Consider the following 23,617-nt stretch of genomic DNA (forward strand, 5'->3'; position numbering starts at 1 on the left):
GTCCACAACAACCAAAATAAATAACCTGGTGTCAGCTGTACGTAAGCTGGAGAGGGTACTCTAACCCGTGCGGAATAAGACAATGGAAGGCTTGGACAGGAAGGCCGAGGAATCCCTGAAGATGGTGCAGGACTGTTTAAGGAAGCTCGACGTAGGACTCTCCACCCACGTAAATGCGGTGGTACAGGTGAGTGATACCAGTACCATACAGGAAAGAGGGGTGCAGAGCAAAGGGTAAAATGTAAAAAGCCAACAATACTGGGTGCCAAGTAGCTGTAACCCCTTCAGTGGACATGGGAATGATGTCCGACCACTGGTGCTGGGTGAGAAAGAGTGTGGGCTCGAAAAGACGTAGCAGCTGATTAGTGCCAGCGTCTGGGCTCCCCAGCCCCTCAACAGGATGGCAGCAGTTACATGCAAATCCAAGAGGGTGCAGACAGTGCAGGGTCCCCCTGCAGGCTACTATATATATTCACGATAGATAGATAGATAGATAGATAGATAGATAGATAGATAGATAGATAGATAGATAGATAGATAGATAGATAGATAGATAGATAGATAGATAGATAGATAGATAGATACTGTATGTTGTATTTATTGTGTATTTATGGAAGCTGTATAGCAGTTTGGTCGACTTCATTTGTTTTAAAAGCGCTCTGTAAATTAAATTGACTTGACTTGACCTGACTCATGAGTGAGGTGCAGAAAGATGACTATGACCTTGATGAGCTGGTCACTGGGAAGTACAATTGGTTGAAGTTGTAGATCCTTGCATATGGACCTGCAGGCCAAACAGTGCCACAAATGGTGTTTTGGTCTGGAGCGACCTACGTGCTTACAGGCATATGTTTTATGGTGTAAGTTCGGTCGCTAGCTGAAACCAGGTACCAATTCATCCAAGCAAATCGTAGAGTTGGTCGCCTGTGGTTATTACTTAAATTCTCTCCTTGAGTCTCAGACAACATGTCTGCAGGCAAGCGTGGAAGACCATGGTTTCTCTGATTGAGTCCATCGAGCATCTCCAAATGCCCTTGCTTACTGAGAGTTCAGAACCACCACATGACCACCGGAAACCTAGAAGGGATCATGGCCAAAGGAACAAGCCCAGCCAGTGCAGCACGGAACCTGACACCTGGCCTAAGGAGAGGTTGCACAAGCCCAAGGACTATAGTTGGGCCCTGGGTGGAAGGTATTGTGCTTTAGTCAACCCTCTCACCTCTCCATGTACAGGTGTGGTGGTGATCAATGGTTATAAGGTGTTTGTTCTAATTGATTCAGTGAGTAACATTTCTATTGTTGCTCACCAGTGTGTGCTTCCACAACAGTGGAGCTCCGGAAGGATCGGTCTGATGCGTATACATGGAGAAACCCTTTGGTAAAAATCTGCCATTGTGTGATTACATTTCAGTGGGAAACCTGCTTCCTCAAGGTTGCTGTGATGCAGAATCCTCCCTTCCCTGTCATACTCAGGTTGGACTTGATCCCACAGCAAAAGAGGACATGCACTACACCCACTTCTGGTGAAAATGGGCCTTGACGTGAATGGGCTTTCCCCAAGTTGTCTCCATAGTATGTATTATCCCAGCTCAAACAGGTACAGAGGTGTCCACCCAAAGGGTTGCAGAGGATGCAATAATTTTGCATACAGATGAATTGGCAACAGCACCGCAACCCAATGCCCATCCTAGAAGGTCACTACGGATCCTCTGCCAGAATTAAATTTTAGTTTAGGCATTTTCCAAATTCATTTAAATGGGAACAGTGGAATGATGCTTCCCTGAAATTTGCAAATAATGGAGTTGTTATGGTAGATGGCAACATAATGCTCATCCCCTGCCCCAGGGCCTACATTTCATTTTGAAAAATGATTTGTTATGTTGTGTATCAGAACATGAGAGAGGTGTAAGGCTGTTGTTGCTAGTTCCAAAGACCTACCAGCGGCAGATCTATGAGCCAGCTCACACCCACCTCTAAGCTGCCCGTCTTGGGGCCAACAAAACATTAGAGAAAATTAAACTCTGTTGTTTTGGCTTAGGATAAATAAAGAGGTTCGTCATTTTTGAGTTTCATGTCCCAAGTGCCAATTACGATAAATTCCTAAAAAAGGACCAAGCTCTTCTCGTGCTTCTAATAGGCATAACTTTTGAGCAGATAGGTATAGACATTGTAGGTCCGCTCGAAACCTCAGCCTAAGGACATAAGTACATTCTGGTCCTCATGGATTATGCTACACAATATCATATAGAGTATCCCCTTGAAACAAGCCAATTCAAAAACTACCACCTGGTAGTTAGTAGGGGTATTTAAATGTGTAGGCATCCCTAAAAGAAGTCCTTACCAAACAAGGGAAACCTTTCACCTTGAACATGTTCAGGGAAGTTGCCAAGTTACTCCACATAAAATACCTAAGCCCAACCTAATGGACTTCTGAGACGGAACTCCGTTAGCAGCAGTGTTAGTTTTCCTTTTTTCTTTCATCCCAAGGTATCCTGTATTTACTGAACCTGAGGGGCTACAGCATATGCAAGTACTGTATATATAAGTATGACCAACAGAAAAAAGGCTCAGAAAGAAACGGAAAAGACAGATAACAGCTTTATCTAATTCTAAACAGGCCTCAAGCTCAAGTTCAAGATATGGCCTGGCAGAGACTCACCTGGAAAAGATGGGCGTAAGAATGGATCTCCTGGGGCCTGACACCCACAGCATTGCCTCCAGCCGAGAGCGAAAGTGGGAACAAAGGTGCAACTGAGTCAGGCCAGGAGACCTCGTCAATTCCAGATGATTCATTGAAACTGAAAATGGCCTTACTTTCTGCACTGTCAATTATTCACCATGAGCCGGCATCAACTCCGACTGGGCTTGTTATTTCGCACCCACAGAGCTCAGAGAAGACTGAAACAAACAGTCCGAGCAGAAGGTAACGGTCACAGCAATGATTACTACAATAACTACCGCTCTCAGGGGGGTCATAAATGAGATAATGAGAAATATAAAGAAGAACACAAAAGAATTTAGAAAAGATAATTAAAGGATAATGAAAGATGTAAAGTACATAAACATGACAAATGAGAAGCTGTTTCAGGATATTCAAAACTCAGAGAACTGTTTAAGTAATCACTTTGAGGCAACCTTTAAAGCTATGCTAGAAAAAAATAAAGGAAAAACAGAGGAAAATGTGAGAAAGTCTGAAAATAAATTTAGAGCCCTTGAAACTCAGCTTGAAGACATTAAGCAAATGTTCACAACACATATTGAAATAGTTGAAAAAATGGCTTCTGCTGCTGACGAAAAAGTAGCAGCTAATAAATCCAAAGGCAAAGTGATTGGAGACAGATTAGCAGTGCTGGAAGACAGATATTGAAGAAATAATAACAGAACTGAAGATCTCCCTGAAAACAGTGAAAGCCCAAACCCAGTTAAGTTCATCGCTGAACTATTCTCTAAAATAATTGGAGAGGACTTCAAATCAGACACCGGGATATCAGCAGCTTACCACATACATGGATCGAAAGTCTCAAAACCTAGAGGCCTTATTGTACGTTTCAATGAATTACAATCTAAGATAAATCTGATGTCCGTTCTCAGACTGAAACAAGAGATTATATTTGAAAATAACCATATTTGCATTTTCCCTGATTTTTCACATTCAACAGCTGCTAAACGTGATGCATTTAACAGCATTAAGCAGTGTTTACACAAAGCCGAAATAAAAAAAAACAGCCTCTTGTACCCTGCTAAACTGAGAGTGGATATTTAAGGCAAATTTTACATTTTTAGTTCTCCAAATGAAGCTGAAAAAGAGTTAAAACACTGACCCCGACACTTTTTGAAATACAATCATGAGTCACATCGTGTCCTGTCAAGGCAAAAAAGACTTTACCTGCAATTTGGGCTATTTGCAGTGAGCTGTAATTATTCATTTTATTTCCTTCCCTGCTACATAAACATTTTAATTACAATTATAATTATACTTGTACATGTATATGTATGTGTGTGTGTATGTGTATACATTTTATATATATATATTTTTCTTTTTTCCAAACGGGACTCTTTAACATAACACCTTTGGTTTATTGTATTAGGAGTGCACTATCATATGTTATCTGCATCTCCATGGGTGCTGTTTAACACTAGAATTACCAGAGCCTACGAAAAAACTCGTAGATCCGTCCCACCTTAAATCGCTTCTCACCTCTCCATCAGCGTCCTTTTTCCTGTAAATGTGTGGATAAGCAGCAAACAGCAAGCAGCCTGCTATCACATCCACCCACCCCGCACAGTTTTCTCAGCTCAAGTCTGTTTACCTGCGTGTCAGTTGCTTAGAGTTGTATAGAGTGAGAAGTCAAGCAAAATGACACCTTTTATAAATACTATATCATTATTTGGAACACTTGCATTTCATGTGTGCTCCGTGTCTAAAAAGATCTATGTAAACATGTCGTTAAAACAGAAACTTTTTCATGTTTTAGTAATAATTGACAAAATGTAGACATGAAGTGTATAATGTGTGAAGCCTGAATTCCAAATATCAAATAAATAAGCACTTTCACAAAAGATACAAATATAACAGAACAAATGTGCTTTTTTTTCAAAAGCATACATTTGATTTGAGTCTGTAACAGACGGTGTAAATGTATGGTACTTATAAAGGTTAGTGGTTTTTTTTATTCAGTTTTATTCTCTCAGTCGCGTTCACGCTCACCCCGATCTGACACTGCTGCATTCAAATAAAGATGCGCTATAACAGAGGTGAACTCAGATTGGAGAAAGAGAACAGAAGCCCTTCCCGCAAGAAACGACCACTCACATATAAGAACAACACAGCTATACCAGGCATAAAGGTGAAAGATGGCACCATTTGAATATAGGACGAAGTCCGGCATCATTTTGCTAATCACCTGTCCTTCAAAGAAACAGCATTGATTACCAGTCAACAGTTGCACCACGGAAGCGGTCGTAGTAAACGGGTGTCAATGTCGCACCCTAAAGTGGGTTCTTTTTCTCCAGTTATATTCTTGAATAGAAGCACATCCATCCATCCATCCATCCATTTTCCAATCCGCTGAATCCGAACACAGGGTCACTGGAGCCAATCCCAGCCAACACTGGGCACAAGGCAGGAACCAATCCCGGGCAGGGTGCCAACCCACCGCAGAATAGAAGCGCACTTGTTCTGTTATATTTGTACCTTTTGTGAAAGTGTTTCTTTGATATTTGGAATTCAGGCTTCACACATTATACACTTCATGTCTACATTTTGTCAATTATTACTAAAACATGAAAAACATTTCTGTGTTTACATAGATCGTTGTAGACACGGAACACACATGAAATGCAAGTGTTCCAACTAACACTATAGTATTTATAAAAGGTGTCATTTTGCTTGACTTCTCACTCTATACAACTCTGCAGGTAAACAGACTTGAGCTGAGAAAACTGTGGGGGTGGGGGGATGTGATAGCAGGCTGCTTGCTCTTTGCTGCTTATCCACATATTTACAGGACAAAAGACACTGATGGAGAGGTGAGAAGCGATTTAAGGTGGGACCGATCTACGAGTTTTTTCGTAGGCTCTGGTAATTCTAGTGTTAACATCATACCCTCATGCTCTGTCTCTAGGCATGTCGGAGATCTGGGACTTCTTGAAGTGTGGTCTAGCCTCACTTGCGGATGCTAAATGGGGGGTGGGGAGTTTGGGAGAGGGAAGAGAGCAAGCTATTTCTGAACTATCCTTTTCATTACCACAATTGTAAGTGCCAACACAATAGGATTCATAGCCGTAACTCCTTGCAACATTGGAAATTAAGGTTAAAGCTATCACATGCAATAATATACAACCTTAATTTAAGATTATAAAATGACAAAAAAAGTTCAGAAGCAATGTCTCCATAACCAAACAGTGAACTTTGTGAGCTGGAATGTCAAAAGATCTCAATCATGAATTAAAGAGGAAGAAAGTATTCTCTCACCTAACAGGTCTAAACCCCAAAATAGTATTTTAACAGGAGACTCATTTAATCAAAGAGATTGGACTGGCCAAATATTCCACTCCAGCTATACAAGGGAAAACTAGAGGTGTGGGAATCTTAATTCACAAAATAATTTCATTTATAGTATCAGATCCTGAAGGGCGATATGTGATGATTATGTGTAATTTATTTAATTGTAAAGCAATTTTGATAAATATCTATGCACCCAATGTGGATGAGCACAATGCTGTTCTTTGAAGTATTAATTGTATTCAGTATGAGGTGTGCAATTGCGGTTAATGAGGTTTCACAAATATTAACAAATTTAGGTCTTATGGAGTAAATCATACGTTTAATTGTAGACATCAAACATCATTTTACATTTTCAGTCGTCAGATTCAGTTTCTCACAGTCACCTCACTGTCATTTTGTGAGCCAGCAGTGTGAGGAGTGAAATCCGACTGCTCCATCTGCACTCGTCCATTATCTGCTACGTTATATAGGAGTGCAGATTCAGATGCAGAAATAGGAAACTTCAGCATCAAGATTAAAATGAAAACTTTATTTTGATATACAATTAGAATAATAAAGGAAGCAGTATGCTGTGTGATTTGATTCTTTGTTAATCTTAATTAATCTTTGGGGATTGATAAAGTATCTATCTATCTATCTATCTATCTATCTATCTATCTATCTATCTATCTATCTATCTATCTATCTATCTATCTATCTATCTATCTATCTATCTATCTATCTATCTATCTATCTATCTATCTATCTATCTACTCCCCACCTGCCTGACCAAAGCTTTGTCACTGAACAGAATTTCGGTCATCACCTGAGCTCTGCTGTGCACAAACGGTAACTGCAGATATTAACAGATTTTTACATTTCTAGATTTTGGTTAAAATTCAAGACATTACTTAACAATTTATAAACAGATAATGATTGCGTCCCAAAGTAATGAAAAATACAATAATCATGTTACTCAATAAAAAGAAATAACATCACCAAGAAACCCTGAAGTACTGAAATCAGTTGCCAGAAGTCTTCTACATTTGCAGAGCTCTTTATTTAATACTGTATGAAAGTAACTGTGGTGAAATAAGCAATATTAATACTTTACCCGAACACAGTACAATTTCGACAAAATCAAACATCAACAGTAATACATAGATGTTATTGTTAATAAATATGATCAGGAATTGTACTGCTAATTTAAAAAATGAGGAAAGGTATAATGCACAAAAGTTTCAATATATCTAAACACAGAAAATTACTTTTACATTGTTTATTTTAGGTTTTAACATTTACATTAAACTGTGCAGTGAAGAAACTGGTCAAAATATTTTAAACATCACGATGATTTTCAGTGCTTTTCAGAACCAGGAATGAAAAAAAGCATAAAGAATTGGATTAACTCCAAAGGTCACTTCACTTAGTAACACAAAGACATCCCTGATGATACGTGTGATTAGATATCTCCTGTCAGCACTCAGATTGAATATATTGATAGGAAGCCAACAGATAATAAAAGCCCCCACGACTACTCCTAATGTTTTTGTGGCTTTTCTTTCAGACGGTTTTGATATTTTACTGTCACTCACCTCCTCAGTTTGCCTCTTTTCTATCATACAGTTGATGGCTTTTGAATGGGTTCTTGCAACTACAAATATTCTTATATAAAAAACAATCATTAGTAAATAAAGTATAAAAAAAGTCATGAGTAAAATAAAAATGGCCATTTCATCGTAAGTGTATACTGCACAAGCTGCTTAACATACCTCTGTTTCAATATAACTAAAATATAAAAGTATGACTACAATTAAAAGTGCAAACAGCCACACTACAGCAATGCTGACCTTTACCACAGTCAAAGTTATTTTTGAGCTGTAAAAGAAAGGATGGCAGACAGCAATGTAGCGATCAATGGATATTAAAACCACATTACATTCAACTGCTATACTAAGAATATTTGCAAGTGCCTGATACAAATAACAATAAATAACTCCAAAGAACCAGAAACGTTCTATCATAACAATCAAACTGATGGGCAACACAAAGAAACCATTTAAGAAATCGGCCGCTGCGAGTGAAAGGATCAGAAGATTAGTCGGCGTGTGCAGCTGAACAAAATGAGAAATAGAAATGATGACAAGAAGATTTCCAAAGACTGTGGATAAAAGCGACATAAATGCAAAAACATAAAACAGTCTGTAGACTTCAGTTTCATAAATCAGTTTACGACAAGATGCATTACTGTGAAGAAAGCAACGCCCAAGTTTCATTTGATTCAACTCCATGTCTGTCACGAGAAGAGCCGTCCTGTCTGCACACTGAGATGTTTATACACTGAGGCCCTGCGACTGCCATATTCTCTCTGCTGACGTAATTCACATGAGGCGTCTCTCTGCAGTGTTTGTTTCACAAATTCTCTCAGGACGTTTATTTATTGATTTCAGTTGCTGTTCATTAATGAGTTTAACAAATCACCAATGACTTTATATTATTGTGAATGTCAGGAGCCATTCAGGGCTGCAGTGGTCACTCCTCACAGATCCACAGAATTGGATTTGAACCATGGTCCTGCTGCTGGCTGTCTGCAGTTTGCTTTTTCTCCCTCTACCTCCCTCCTTTTCAACATAACAAAGATAGGATATCAATATCTGGAACTCCTGATCTGATGAATGAGACTGTGGTCTGAATGCCATGCACACCACCATCTATGATTCCTGACCCACAATGATCTTTCATCATCAGGTGTCACCTGCGGGGTTGAGTTGTTAGCAGCAGGAAACTGTGATCCCTTAAAGTGGAATGGGGACCTTCTCCAGTAGTCAGTTGGCCTGGACCACGGCTTGATCCCCTCCCTGGTATGGCTTGTTTCCACTTGGGAGTCGGATGATTTGTTTGTCTGCAGACCTTTAGCACAACTCAGTCTCCAGGTTCAAATTCATGTGCTGTCAGAAACAACACAGCAGATGTAAAGATTTAAAAGTTTTGTTTCACATTAGTCAGCATTGCAGTACTTCATCTGTCATTTTTAAAAGTTACTTATGGATCCCCAAAAATAGTGTCTCATGAGGTGTTAGGCCCATATTGTTGGGGGTACCCCTTATCAAAACAAATTCTAGTGGTAAAACAGATGGTCATTTTATCCAATCTCTGCTCGTCTGTTAGCCAATTTGTTTATAATGGTCAAAATTGAATTCTGCAGCTGGTAAGCACAACGCAGAGGTTTCCACCCACTGCAGCCATTGTAACAGATACCTCAACAGAAAAACAAAATCCTGTATAGTTCTATCTAGTTTGGCCATTCTTGTGGACTCCACTCAATTAAAAGCATATTCATCATAACAAGTAAATCATCACCATATAAAATAAAGTCAATCTTATATATACACCTAAGGAAAAGCATTCAATTGTCTCAAAATATTCAAACTATTGGCACATAACCATTGCTGTTATACAAATAACTTTGCAAACTAAATATCAACCTATCCCCCCTTAGAGTGAATGTGGAACAGGATGGTATCGGTTAGTAAGAACCCTGACACCAATCCCATTAATATTACAAGTTCATAAGAGCCAAATGTCATAATTCTTCTACAGAGAAGACACACGTCCAGAAGTGGCAAACAAAATAAAGGAAAGGAGAAAGTGGAGTGCTGTGCAGGTTATTAGTTAAAGAGTTGTGTTCTGTGGAGGTTCCTGTAGAAATTAGGAAACTTTGGAAATGATTTCAATCCTCACCCTTCAACTGGAGTCTGGGTCGGCATTTTCTGTTCCCCCGTTTTCATAGAACAATGGATGGTAACGTAACATCAATGTCCTCCAGAGAAGATCGCTAAGTCAACATAGCAAGCAGATTCCTAATTATTGTTAGAAATGAGATCACAATAAACTGAACAGTTCAGCTCCACATTCCCTTTCCCAATTGCTCTAATTACAGAATATTGTTCAAATATCTGCAGTCTTGGGATTTAAATTATTTAGAGAAGAAACAGGCAAACAGGTTATTTTTAAAAGTTACAATTATCTTCCAAAAATACATCTATTACAGCAACAACATTTATTTCTATAGCACATTTTCATACAAATGGTGTAGCTCAAAGTGCTTTACATGATGAAGAAATGGAAAAAGGACATAATAAAAAAATTAAATTAGGCAACACTAATAAAAGTAAGGTCCGATGGCCAGGGTGGACAGAAAAAAACAAAACACAACTCCAGACGGCTGGAGAGAAAAATGAAAATCTGCTGGGGTTCCGAGGCCACAAGACCACCTGGCCAGCCCCCTCTAGGCATTCTACCTAACATCAATGACCTCAATCAGTCATTATGGGTTTCAGAGTTCATGTGGAAGAATTGGACAATGATGGTCTTGTGGACCTCTGGCCTTCAATCCATCAATGTGGGGACATCACGGTGCTTTGATCAGGTGGTGGCGGCGCAGATCGCCACAACAGAAAACTGGAAAAAGAAGAGCAGAGAAAGTAGGGGTTAGTATGGATTTTGGAGCCACCATGAATGATAATGATAATTACTGTAGATGTATATACAGAATATCAGAGTTACACTAAAATGCAGCTCTGAGAAAGCCATGTTAAATTAATGTGTTTTCAGCAGTTTTTTTAAGTGCTCCACCGTATTAGCCTGGCGAATTTCTATCAGTAAACTCATATTCCAGATTTGAGGTGCATAACAGCAGAAGGCTGCCTCACCACTTCTTTTAAGTTTAGCTCCTGGAATTATAATATATTATATGTTATTACCTCAGCATGTATAATCTTAAAGTTCAACAGTTTTGTATATTCATATCCCAGCTATTTTTCTTTAACCTAATATTTTACTAATTAAATTGACTCACACATTTCTTCCTCTGGCTTCAGAATTTAACAAGTATCCGGAATGTTTCATTACAGCGTCAAATTATAGAAAATAAAGCTAAACCCAATTATCAGCTATGTAGTCATTCAAACAACGACATTCTACTTCACACTATGGGATATGGCCGGCCTTTTATCCCGGCCAATACCCTCAGGCCGCCAGGTGGAGCGCTTCATGCAACACAGAGGTGCCCTGAGTTCCAGCAGGGCATCATGGACAGTGGAGTTTTTCATCACAGCCCTGCTGGATACCAGGGGAACCTCCAGGGGACGCTGCAGGAAGGCCCAGAGACTATTATGTGCCCTATAACCCGGAAGTACGTCGTAGTCATAGCGACAGGGAGAATGATGTGCTTCCGGGGTGAAGAAGAAGAGTTTTTATATAACCTGGAAGTGTTCCTAGTCACGTGGACAGAGAAGGCGAAACACTTCTGGGTCAAGGACTATAAAAGGACTCTGGGAAATCCCAGACATCGAGCTGAGCTGGGTGGAAGGGTGGCAATGTGTCTGGGAGTGTGGAGGATTGTATTGATTGATTATTTGTAATTGTATTTATAAATATATAAATATGTTGTCAATTATAAATATAATTATTGGACTTTTTTCTGGTGTCTGGAGTCAAGTCAGAGGGTTCAAGAGGACGACAGCACCCTCTATCTGTCACAACACTTAAGATATGCAAATTATTTGTGAACAAGGAGTGATGGGAAAACATCTCATACTGTATCAAATGCCTTATCATTTAAAATCTATTTTTTATTTGAAAATGCTCTCAGGACAGTTACATGCATTACACTATGGCATAAGGTGCTTTAAGGAAAATATTTTAATAAATATATAAAATTTTGCAATGTTTAATAATATTGATTACTTTTACCCATAAACTCTTGTTAAAGCTAGTTGTTCATCAATGAGTCTTTTTTTTGTTGTTTCTTACAGCTTTTTCCAAAGTGTTGAGTCTACAGTAAAGGCACAGTCTACCCTTAGTATTAGTAAACCCAGCATATCTTAGTAGAGAACACTTCCTGCACTGGAAGCCTGTGCTCATCACCTGCTTTCTTGCTATCCTAGAGAATAACCCTTCTTTTTTTCTTTAAATTTAATTTAAAATTACTAAAAGAACTTTGTTCCATTTGAGTATGGCCAATACTCAATGGAGAAAGGCACACAACTTTATATTAAATCTGGAAATTCTTTAAAGAGAGAGTCTCCTTTATCTTATACATAAACGTCTAGGTGTGTCTGTCTGGCCCGGCAGTGAGAGGTGTTGTCGGGCTGAGGGCTCCACCTCCGAGGATACACAAGTGATGTGAGCACGTCAGCAAAACGCAACCTCCTAGGAGAGAGACGTCCACAGTAGTTCCTTTCAATTACCTGACATCTCTACATTTCAATTTTTTGTCTGATGATTTCAGTAGTTTCCAGGAACCCCGTGTGTAAGAGCCATTTCCTAGATTCATAAATATTTTACTAAGATGACAATGCATAATCTATGGGAGGTTCCTAAAACCCCCATAACTAGAATTGTATTGGTATATTCTTGCCATTTCTAACAGCTCTGACTAAATATTATTCTTCAGTTAGTGACCAGCCTTGCCATGTGTAAGGTGTAGAGGCATAAGGTTTTAAACCGTACTTGTGCCCGTGCCCACAAGCCTTTTGAGTGTGTGAAGTAACTCGTAAGACAGCATTTATTTAAGTGCTGCGCTGTACATTTAATGCGTACAGAAGACGAAGTTAAGAATCTTTAAGTATATAAGAAGTTAAGAATTTTCAAGTATAGAAATAACTAGTTTCTCAAGAAAAGCTAAGTTTAGAGAAGATACATTTTTCCTTTTTTTTGCCTTTTATTCTACGTGTGTAACTACTTTTTTCTTTTATTCTTGTGTGGATGATTTGCTTTTAACTTTCTCTAAATATTTTTAAAATAAACTTTTGGACTGAGAGATTTCTTTCAGCACACATTTTACCCATGCTTGATCTCGTCTTATACTTCGGTGGCTACACAGCACGGGCATACACAGCTAGTATTTTATAATTATCAAAAAACATTTTTCCCTAAGACTTGATCAGGGTCTGAAGGAAAGATTTTTTCATACATTCTGATAAAATGTCAGGCAGCAGACTGAAAAAAGTTTGGTGATGGCCACCCCATATACTGAAAAATCAGCAGAGACGAGGAAGAAAAAAAAAAAAACGTTTTACAAAGCAGAGTTCACAATCGAACTAGCTAACAAACTGAGACTGCTGTATAAATATGGTGGGTAGGAGGAAGAGGTGGAGTTAGGACAACTGGAAACTGATGTGGCAGAAAAAGGAATTCTGGGTAGTGAAAGTGATTTCAGCAGGAGGTGGATCAATGGTGATGTCACTTTGAGTCAGCGTCCTCGGCTGGACTGCAGGGAAATAAGAGGAGAGTCAGGTGAGAGAACCAACCCCCGGTCTGGCTGACAGATACCACTATTTGAGCCTGTAAACTGTTCCCCATGCGCATGTGTGTGACAACATATAAATATTTTTATAAGCAAAATGGAGACATTTTCATTTTATCAAATATTACACATTTTCAAAACTCACATTTTAGCCCAAATTTACACAGAGTTTTGGAAATTCACATTTTTCAAAATTTGTGTGCACAATATATTTTTAGCAGACACTCTGAACACTCAATTTAATACCAAAGGATTTTCATACAAAGACGTCCCATTCACACACCATTCATAGTCATAGAACAGCACCCTCAAACATATGGAGCATTCCTTCAAGACGTTCTGATCATTTGCAACATTTTATAACTAAAGCCTCATCTTTCACCTTTCATACGCCCTCTCGACCCCTCTTATTGACTCTCGGTCTCTCACTTGTGCATCTGCGCTACGCATTAAGACCTAAGTGTTTTAAGTTTTTATTTTAAACAATCCCCATTTGGTTCGAACCAAATTCCGTACATACTAATTCCGCAAGGGCTGCTACAGTTAAACTTCTCTTCATTTTTCTGATCTATGTAAACTGTTAGAGAACCTTTACATTCCACTGTCACTCACTTTGTTGTTTAGAATTAACACAGAAACACCTGACAGCCTCTGCTGACGTCATCTCCGATTCCTGCTGCGTCTTCTAACAAGAAGCACAAGCCTCAGTGTCTTCTCACCAACAAAGAAAATGCATAATCACTACACAGAAAACAAACTTTACAATCTATACCAATGACAAAAAATCCTACCTTTCAATCTTAGCCCTGCCAGTAAACCCCCGATTCTGAAACGAATCGCAAATGTACGCATGGCAATCAGTCTGTGTGTCATATAATCGTTGGAGGGATGACACACGATGGAGGGAGGGAGTGTTCTGGGAGGTTATGGATTTAATGTAAGACATATATATGTATGTATATTAATTAATATATTTAAATTACAATAGAACTGTAATTGTTATTAATGTTGTTGAGTTGCCGCACATATATGAATGAAATATATTTAAGTGTAAAGGTGTAAATGAAGTACGTAGGGACTAAAGAAGTAATGAAATGTTAGATTACAGATAGTTAATCAAATATTTCTTTATATACAACATTTGTAGTGAAGATGGTGTCTTGTCCTTGAATGAGTTGTCCTTGGAATGGTGTATTTAAAATCTTAACTTTAACGTCACATGAACGTCGAACTCTTGAAAAGGCCACATACATTTGTTCATGTCTAAATACAGGTTCAGAGAGATAAATGCCCACCTTGTCCATGGTCTGTCCTTGGGATTTGTTGATTGTCATGGCAAATGCAGCCTTAATGGGAAAGTGGCGGCGTTTAAGCTTAAAAGGTAATTCCAGGTCAGAACTGGTAAGGTCAATTCTGGGAAGCAAAACAGTATTGGTAGTATGCGATCCCGTAAGTATTGTTGCTTGAATAACATTGTCTGTCATGGTGTTGACGACTAACCGTGTACCGTTGCATAAACGTTGTTTAGTATTAAGGTTTCTTAATAGAATGATTATTGTCCCCACTATAAAGTTAAGATTGTGTTGTGGTAATCCGGCTGGGTTAATAGTGTTTAGATATTGTAATGGGAAATGAAGATGCTCAGTTTCGTCTTCAGAATCAACACTGTCAGTACTTAGAAAGAGGCGGCTTTCTCCAGGAAGCAGTGCAATCACTTGGTTTTTTATAGGATCAACGTCAATATTCTTTGGACATAATATAGCCCGGTGCGTTAAAAGCGGTATCTGGTCTAATGAGATTGCGTCCCCAAACACCTCTGTCACTAAGTTGTCGCACATAAAGGCTTGAGGGATTTGAATAATATCTGGGTGAAGTCCATATGCATTGGTAGGTGCCTGCGTACATATGCTGTGTAGTGTGGACCTTTCGCAAGCGCGTTGTCACAGCTGTGTCGTTAGCTATGGGCTCGGTTTTGTTTCGTTTTTGACCTGTGACTCCTTTCGCAAGCGCGTTGTAGGCACGCGCGTTGTCACAGCATGGACCTTTGGTTTGAGCTGTGACTCCTTTCGCAAGCGCGTTATAGGCGCGCGTGTTGTCACAGTTGGTTTGAGCCGTGAGTCCTTTCATTTTTGAGCCGTGACTCCTTTCGCAAGCGCGTTGTAGGCACGCGCGTTGTCACAGCATGGACCTTTGGGGATTCCGTATATCCAGTGAGCCCTGCGCCCAGCGTCCATCAACACTGTCAGTACTTAGAAAGAGGCGGCTTTCTCCAGGAAGCAGTGCCATCACTTGGTTATTTATCTGATCAACGTCAATATTCTTTGGACATAATATAGCCCGGTGCTTTAAAAGCGGTATCTGGTCTAATGAGATCGCGTCCCCAAACACCTATGTCACTAAGTTGTCGCACATAAAGGCTTGAAGGGTTTGAATAATATCTGGGTGCAGTCCATATGCATCGGTAGGTGCCTGCGTACATATGCTGTGTAGTGTGGACCTTTCGCAAGCGCATTGTCACAGCTGTGTCGTTAGCTATGGGCTCGGTTTTGTTTTGTTTTTGACCTGTGACTCCTTTCACAAGCATGTTGTAGGCGCGCATGTTGTCACAGCATGGACCTTTGGGGATTCCGTACATCTGGTGAGCCCTGCGCCCTGTGCCCATCCGGTTTACAACCTTCGGTTAGTAATATGGATTCTTTTTCTTCTAGTTCTGTTATACAATTCTACTTTTAACCCTGATCTACCTGTGGGCTATTAGTAGACTTAGTTTAGACTTCTTTAGGATCATAACCTCTTTAGTCTTAGACTTTTTACATCAAAACATCTGCCGGTTTTAGATAAGGATAGGATATTTATTTTGCACTATTTATGGAAATTTGTTTTACTTAGTGTTTATAATGATTTACAGTATATAAGGTACTTTTAAATAGTTTTATTTTTAATGAAAAGAGGTTCTTTATTTGCTATTTAGTATTTTTATTAGGTGGGCATTTTTTTCTGTCTATGACTGAATGTTGCCTTACCCCCAGCCCTATGGCTAATTCCACCTGTGTGTGCAGACAGACCACATCAAAACCCTTAGTTCAGAGCTGGGCATTCCCTCCTCAGATGAAGGATTTAACAGTCGAAACGTTAGGAGACTCCTCTAGCTTCTTCTTGTTTCTTTTTTCTTCTTTTGCAAAAGAGAACAGATAAGTTTGCAATCTTTTTTTGCTTACCTGTTAATTTCTCTTGGGTTTTAAAACTTTCAAGTAAAGTTCTTGTTTTTAATGACTTTTTAAAGACTTTTTAGGCACCTTAATTCCCTTATTTCTTCCACTTTCTTCAAAAATGCACTTTTTAACAGTATTTATATCACTTTTTCACTTTTTTACATTATTTCCACTTTTTCATTTATTTTTTTCAAAAGAATCCACCCCCACTTTTCATACTTACCAGTCCTGGACTTCCCGTTTTCATTGTGGTTCCTTGACGTCTACTGAGTCCTTTCTTCTTTTACTTTGTCCTATTTTCTTGGTCTGTCTTTAACCATTTAAAACATTAATCTTCTTCTGTGGATATTGAACTACTTTTTTACTTTTTTATTGATATTTTACAATTTTTTTTTAAATTTAGGATGTTATCGTCAGGGCGCTTGGAAAACACTTATTTCAAACTCATATGGACACTTCATCACCTTGAGGTGGTCCAAAAAGAACAACTGTCCAAATGTCAATGTCACTTTATTTATAGAGCACATTTAAAACAATATCAGCAATGCTGTAGTCAAAGTGCTTTATATTAAAACATTCAATGAACATAAATAAATAGAAATAAAGTACAATAAAATGAAATACATCCAGAGGTGAGTTAAATAAGAGAAAGATGACTAAGATTAGGGCAACCATCAATATCATTGAAGGTCACTGAAAGCAAGAGAATAGAAATGGGTCTTCACTCTCGTGTCAAACAGTTCAACTGAAGGGGACTCCTGAGTGTCATTAGGTAAAGAGTTCCACAGACGAGGTGAGGGACCATAAGAGACGACTGACCGGCAGATCTCAGCTCTCTGGACTGCTGGTGTAAAACACACGATTCAGATAAATAGGCAGGAGCAGACCAATGTAATGATTTAAAAAGTAGCAACAAAATTTTAAAGTCAATTCTAAAACTAACGGGTAGCCAGTGTAAAGAAGCTAATGTTGGAGAAACAGAATCAAACTTTCCTGCCCCAACAAAAAAACGGGCAGCAGCATTCTGAAATAACTGCAGCCTGCGTATCGGGGATTTGCTCATCCCATAATACAACAAGTAACAGTAATGAAGCTGAGAAAAGATAAAATCAGATGTAGCTTTCTCAAGATCCCTAGGAGATAAATAAACATTTGACCTTAGTTAAAGTACAAAGCTGGAAAAAGCATCTCTTGACTACAGCGTTAATCTGTTTCTCTAAAGAGAGGCTACTGTCAAAAATGACACCAAGATTATGGACTTGAGATTTGCAAAAGTCAGTGAAAAAGCTGAGAACATCAAAACCAATTTGAGGTTTGGCAGGGGGACCAGCGATCAGCACTTCCAGTTTATTCTGATTGAGATCAAGAAAATTGCCAGAAATCCAGAATCTTAATTTAAAAAGACAGTTGTGCAGGTGATTAATTGTAGAGTTACAAACAGGAATATAAATCTGTGTATCATCAGCATAACAGTGAAAATTAATATTAAATTTCCTGAAAATAGCTCTTATAGGATGAAGATAAATAGAAAATAAAATAGGAACCAAAATGGATCCCTGAAGAACATCACATTTAACAGGAGCAGTAGACGAGACACAGGAACTGAAAGACACTGAAAAATGTATAGTGAATCAAATTACATGCTTAACATCTTTTCTTAAACCTTTGTCCCCGAATCCTCAAGTTTTTAACAGGATCAAAGATAACACACAACAATGGATTGAAAGTCTTGTTGCCATACTAAGAGCACACCATACTTAAAGATTTACCTTGGGTGGATGAATTAGTCATGCATAAAGCTATTTTATTTGCCCATAAAAACTATAATAAAGTTAACTTCTGCTTATCTTCTTCAAGTTAGACAACTTCTGGATTCAGTTGCTGAGTATCGACTTCACTCACCAACTGGGTCCTCTTAATCTTCTCGGCCAGAAAAATATTAAAATCCTACTGAGGCAAAAGCAGCATCGTTGCCTGCACAACAAAATCTTCCCAGTGTGGTCAGTTCTTTGCCTTCCAGCCAAGAGCAGGTAAACATTCATCCATCTTCTGTGGTGCATTTGCTGACTCCTGGGGTTATTCTCTGTATGTGGATTACCAGTTTAGCAGGATTAAACTGTTGATGACTTAGCAGTATCCTAGATCTGTCGGTTCTTCAAAACTCTTGTTGGATGTATCGTCGTAGCAACAAATCATAAACCTCAAACCTACTCGAAGGCAGGTTTGTTCTATGTAGACAAGGATTAGCTGGCACACTTAACTAGTTTCCATCCATGGAAATCCATTCAGCCATGGCCTCGCCATTCATAGATGAGTGTTTAGTTGCAATCGGTGTGCAGATAATAAAAAACTTTCAAGTCAAGTGAGTTTTGCATAATCGTCAAGATGCTTTAGCCTGTCCGGATGATCATCTTTTTGAATAATATCACTTCAGCTGAGAGGGAATTTTGTACATCATATATTTATTAGCTCCTTATATCAGTGCTCTCATGACCACACAGATTGTGTGCATTGCTCTCAGATTTATTGCCAGCAGCACTTTATTGTATACAGTATGCGATGTGGAAAATCTGTCAAAGAGAGCTGTAATTCACAAAGTCCACTTGGCCCTGAAACACTTCCTCAGAGTTCTTATTGTTCTTCCTGGACACTTTAAAATCAGACTTATATCCTCATTTCCCAGGATTCCCTAATGTGATTGGAGCATTGGACTGTACTCAGATCCAAATCAAGGCCCTATCAGGTGCAAATGAAGGAGATTACATGAATAGAAAAGGCTTCCACAGTATTAATGTACAGGTAGTGTAACCTTTAACATTACAGCTGGAAATAGCCGATAGGCCTGTTGAGATAGTGAACACATCTGTCTACCATACATGCCACGAATACATTCTCAGGTGATCTGTGCGTCATCTTACCTCATTTCAAACATGGAGGCTAGATGGACAAGGTCTGTACATGACTCCAGAATTTTTAGGGAATCACACTTGTATTGGACAGTTGAACAAGGTAATAGCCATACAGTACATATTTAGAAATCCTGGTGAAGAGTTTATTTTACTCGCAATTGTTAAATTTTAGGCAAATTAATCATGATGGGATCCTGGTTGCAGACAATTTTAACGACCCCATTCCCCAACCCTAAACCTGGCCCACAATCCTGATATAATGCAGCTCTGTCTAGGACAAGGGCACAAATTGAAATGACCTTTGGCCACCTAAAGGAGAGATTTCAATGTCTACAAAGGCTGAGGGTTGCACCCGACAGAGCAGGTGACATAATTCTTGTATGCTCAATCCTACACAACACAGCCACCATCACAAAAGAAAGGCCCCTGAGGTGGTGGTGGATGATGGCCTTGAGCCACTGCACCTTCACCAACCCAGAGGCAGAGCTGCCAGAGACAGAGTCGTAGCCCAGTATTTTTAATAACAACAACACAATTGTTCAACACAAATGTTATGTCTATTACCCATGACTTTTTATTTTCTTTCAGCCTGCAAAGGGGAGAGAATGATTAATAAGTACACACAATGTGAAAGAGAGAGATTCATTCTTTACCATTTGTTTCTGAAGTAGCTGTATCGACAGCTTGACTTTGGTTTTCCTCAGTTCTTGTACAGTAGCTCCATATCCTGCTGCATTTTTCTCATTTTTAATTTTCTGTTGATGATATTTTTTGTACAAAGCACCCACATTTTTCTGTAAATAAATATTAAATACAGTTGCCTTAGGATTTATGTCTGCATGGTGCCTCTGTATATGTATTAACCTTCTGGTGGAGTCAGGAAAAGGCTGACAGAAGACACTTTGATCCCTTTAGTCATGTCACGTGTTCACAAAACACACCAAATGGTTCAAGGAGCTTCACTAGGACATCCCAACTAACCTGCCCATCTCCCTTGTCGACTGTATACCAGAAGGGGCCTGTGGGCTGGCAATGGGCTCCTGCACAACAGTTATATCACCATCAGTACAGGAATGCTTACAGTGGAGTTTATACATTATTAAATATGAAGTATTTACATACTTACCTCTTCTTCTGACAAGTGGTCAGTGGTCCTCATCCAACAAATCACACGGGTCAGCCTCTTATTACTCAAGCACAGGTGGAAGTGTCGTGACATTCCCTGCAACTGACCCATCAATACAGGAATATATGGAAGTTGAACCACAAGACCTTTGAAAACACACCTATGGCACACACAAAGCACATACAGTATATGTCCTTTACACACAATGAAGTGACCTCTGCTGCTTCCTGCCACTGGTTCAGAGGAGGAGCTTCTCCCTTCAATGCCCTCAGAAACAGGCCGACAGGCATTTTGCTCTAGGGGTGAGGTCTGGAGCCTTCTTTTTGAGTGCACTTTTGCACATATTAATTCCTTGAATTCATCATACCCCTCCAGTAAAACTTCTTGCTCAGCCTGAGAAAAAAATGTGCGCTTTCTTTTGCCGTCTCTATCTACCAACAAGCGACGTGCCGATTGTGTTTTCTAGTCTTGATATCTATGGGCTTTTCAAGGGATATTCTTAGATGACTGAATCCTGCTACACTAGTCTAATCCTCAGGTGAGTTTGGAGAACCGACATAACTGTAGCTGACATAATCATAGCTCTTCTGAATTAACATCTGGAGAGAAGGCAGGTGAAGGCACCATCTGCACCCCAGCATTCCTCAGGACAGTTGTGAACACAGCAGCTGTATGTGGCCTGACATTGTCCATCTGTAAGAGTCAGATGTCATGGAGGTGTGAGCAGAGGGCCTGTGGAATGCTGCCTTACTCTAAGGGCAGTAGCATGTAGCCAGCATGTCACTCTCCTGTTATGGACATGGCCATTGTGTCTACTGGCAGGTACAGCAGCAGTATGAGTGACAGATCTGAAACAGATGGAACTGTCCAGTGTGTCAGTGTTGCTATGGGCTGATCACTCGATGACAACAAGTTCTTGGATGGTCGTCTGTTTTGATATTCTGCTTAAGCCTTCCCTTAAGTTAGGACACAGTGTAGCAGCTTAATCCGTAGTGTCATTAATCCATTGTGTCATTGATGCCATTGGCCCCCTCTCTGACTTCTGGTCACATTTGAGGTGTTATGTCACTGTGATTAAGTGAGGCGTTTGTCTTGCTGTGACGTAAGCTTTGAATTCGGACCTTTGTAAAGGTGATCTGCTCCAGCAGTGCGCTGTGTGAACCGATGTGAAGTGCACCGGCTATACTTTCTTATGGCAGGAAATGCTGAGTGTCTTCACTCCATCGGTATGCTGTAGGAGCAGATGGCAGATCCTTAAGGGCTGATGGGTAACCTAATGATTTCTGGGTGAAAACTATGAATCAATGAGTGTGACTGCCACTTGTCAAGTGAACAACTAAACAGAATATTGGTTATCCAATTTAATTATTTATTAGTTGAACAGCAGCATTTCAACTATGCAGTAGAACCTTCATGTCCATAATTTATCTATTTAAATAAAGAGGAAATGATAAAAGATATTTGTGAGTGATTTAAATTACATTAGATAAACTCTGTTAGTCCCCTGGGTAAATTTAGAAACATTTGTTAGTCATTTAAAGATATGATTTAATAAAGACGAAGTGGTTAAAATATGTCTGTAATTGATTAATAGATGTTTGTAATTTAATTCAAGGTAAGTCTAAATCAATTAATGACATCTTAAAATAATTAGTTCTAAAAATGTTTCAAAGATAATTTCAAGTGAGTTTGACATTTCTTTAATGATTTCAATGTATTTCTAAATATGATCAGCTAAGTAAAAAATCTAAACTGAGTATAAGAATGACATCAGGCCTTTCACTGGGCATTACGAGAATGAGTGTAAAAACTAACAGCAGTGCTGAAGATCACAAATAACAGCAGCTTGGGCCGCACTGCAGACTGTCTGTGTGTCGGTGGTAGCCAATTATCTGTTTAGAAACGCACAATGAGGATTAAAGAGTCCCCTGGGGTTCATTAGGAGTGTTTAAGATATTTGACAGTTATGAGATGGCAGAGAGGCTGCTATAATCCGTCTAGAGACTGTTTAAATATCACCTGCAGACGCCTGCGGTCAGGTACAGCAATCTTAGCATGTCTGTGGGTAAACGTGGAACTGCTGAGGGAAATAAAATGGAATTTAAGAAGCCACACGTTGGTTACTGCTTTCCTAATAGTAATGCATCTTGCTATAAATTAATTTATGAAACAGAAGGCTATGTATGTTTTTATATTTTCTCTGTTCTTTTGATCTCAGTCACTATCTGTGGAAACCTTTTTGTCATCATTTCTATCTCTCATTTCTTGCAGCTCCACACACAGACTAATTTTCTGATCCTTTCACTTGCAGCAGCTGATTTCTTGGTGGGTTTGTTTGTGTTGCCCTTTTCTTTGATTATTCAGATTGAAACCTGCTGGTATTTTGGGGTCATTTACTGTTACGTCTATCAGTCACTTACTAACTTGTTCAGTGTGGCCATTGTTACTCATTTGATGTTAATATCCATTGATCGTTACATTGCTGTTTGTAATCCATTCTTTTACAGCTCAGAAATAACTCTGAATATCACTAAGGTCAGTAGTGTAGTGTTGTGGTTGTATTCATTTATATTCACATTCCTTTTTGTATATTTTAGTTATATAGAAACAGGGGAATGTGAACAAATATGTTCATTTTATGGATATGACAATTCAACTTTTGTTTTTTTAATATTTATTTGTATTATTCCATATTTACTAATGATATGCTCATATGCAAGAATATTTATGGTTGCCAAAAGACATTGTAAAGCCATTAAATGTTTGATTGAAAAGACGCAGTCGGTGGAGAGCAGCAATTCAAACACACCTAAAACGTCAGAAACAAAAGCAGCAAAGACCCTCGGACTGGTGGTGGGCGTCTTTATGGTCTGCTGGTTGCCTGTCACTTTCTTTGATTTTTGCTGTTACTTCATTTTCCTTACCTGATATAAGGAACTTCTTAGTTCTGGTCAGTGAGGTGACCTTTGGAGTTAATCCAATTCTTTATGCTTTTTTTATCCCTGGTTCAGGAAAGCCTTTAAAATAACATTAGATAGATAGATAGATAGATAGATAGATAGATAGATAGATAGA

The 23,617-nt window shown here is 39.0% G+C and overlaps 1 pseudogene; it reads left to right on the forward strand.

Annotated features, from left to right (window-relative positions):
* Nucleotides 1–82: 82 nt before the first annotated feature.
* LOC127527132 (putative nuclease HARBI1) lies at nt 83–19,923 on the forward strand (annotated as a pseudogene).
* Nucleotides 19,924–23,617: the final 3,694 nt, after the last annotated feature.

Source organism: Erpetoichthys calabaricus, chromosome 3 (genome assembly GCF_900747795.2).
Source record: "Erpetoichthys calabaricus chromosome 3, fErpCal1.3, whole genome shotgun sequence".
Lineage (NCBI taxonomy): Eukaryota > Metazoa > Chordata > Cladistia > Polypteriformes > Polypteridae > Erpetoichthys > Erpetoichthys calabaricus.